The 911-nt window shown below is 34.2% G+C and overlaps 1 non-coding gene across 1 annotated transcript; it reads left to right on the top strand.

Moving 5' to 3' along the window:
• The first annotated feature begins 663 nt into the window (after positions 1–663).
• TRNAK-UUU lies at positions 664–735 on the top strand. The gene has a single exon. It is a non-coding gene; the product is annotated as a tRNA-Lys (tRNA).
• The last annotated feature ends 176 nt before the right edge of the window (positions 736–911 follow it).

The raw sequence follows: 911 nt of genomic DNA, 5'->3' as shown, positions 1-911 counted from the left end.
TTTAAGTGATAGATTATAATTGGCTTTCTACCCCGTTAGTGGTAGAGCATGTGGCTTAAACCCTGTGGTTATTGGTTCAATTCCCTAGCTGGGCTTCCTATTTTGGTGGTAGGGCGCACAACTTGCTGAATTGGCGTTGCGTATTTGTACTAGTGTAACTTTATTAAAACAAGATGTGCGAATTATCCCTCCAAAGAATTTAATTTCACTTTCGTTTGTGTCAAAACACTTCATTTTGAACTTGCAATAGGTATTTCTTAATTTGCAAATTGTGCTAGGTAGATATTGCTATGATTTATGAAGTTTAAAAATTACTTGCACTGTTTTCATCCTTAAAGGAGATAAAAAAATGTTATGAAAATATCAAATGTAAAAAAAAAAAAANCAAATGAAATTTAAACCTATTATATTTTTAATGATATTAAAAGTAACAAAAAATGTAACTATTTCAAATGAAAGCAAACTAAAAATGTGAATAAAAGAAATTCATGAATAATTGTATGAATAAAAGAAAATATTATCATGGTTGTGGTAAGAAGTTCAGTGGTAGAGCGCTTGGCTATTAGTCACATGGTCAGCGGATATTACCATGTCTTAAGTAATAAATCTGTAATTGTGTTGTTTTCATAAAAAAAAAAAAAGCTTTAAATGACCTTGTAGGTGGCCATCTTAGCTCAGTGGTAGAGCGCGTGGCTTTTAACCATGTGGTCGTGGGTTCAATACCCACAGATGGTGGTAGGTTTAGTATTGTTATAGCTCTACATGTGTTGCTTTAAGTGATAGATTATAATTGGCTTTCTACCCCGTTAGTGGTAGAGCATGTGGCTTAAACCCTGTGGTTATTGGTTCAATTCCCTAGCTGGGCTTCTTATTTTGGTGGTAGGGCGCACAACTTGCTGAATTGGCGTTGC

Source organism: Ipomoea triloba, chromosome 7 (assembly GCF_003576645.1).
Source record: "Ipomoea triloba cultivar NCNSP0323 chromosome 7, ASM357664v1".
NCBI classification, from domain to species: domain Eukaryota; kingdom Viridiplantae; phylum Streptophyta; class Magnoliopsida; order Solanales; family Convolvulaceae; genus Ipomoea; species Ipomoea triloba.
Note: the sequence above shows the minus strand (reverse complement) of the source record. Positions and strands in the feature narration are given on the sequence as shown.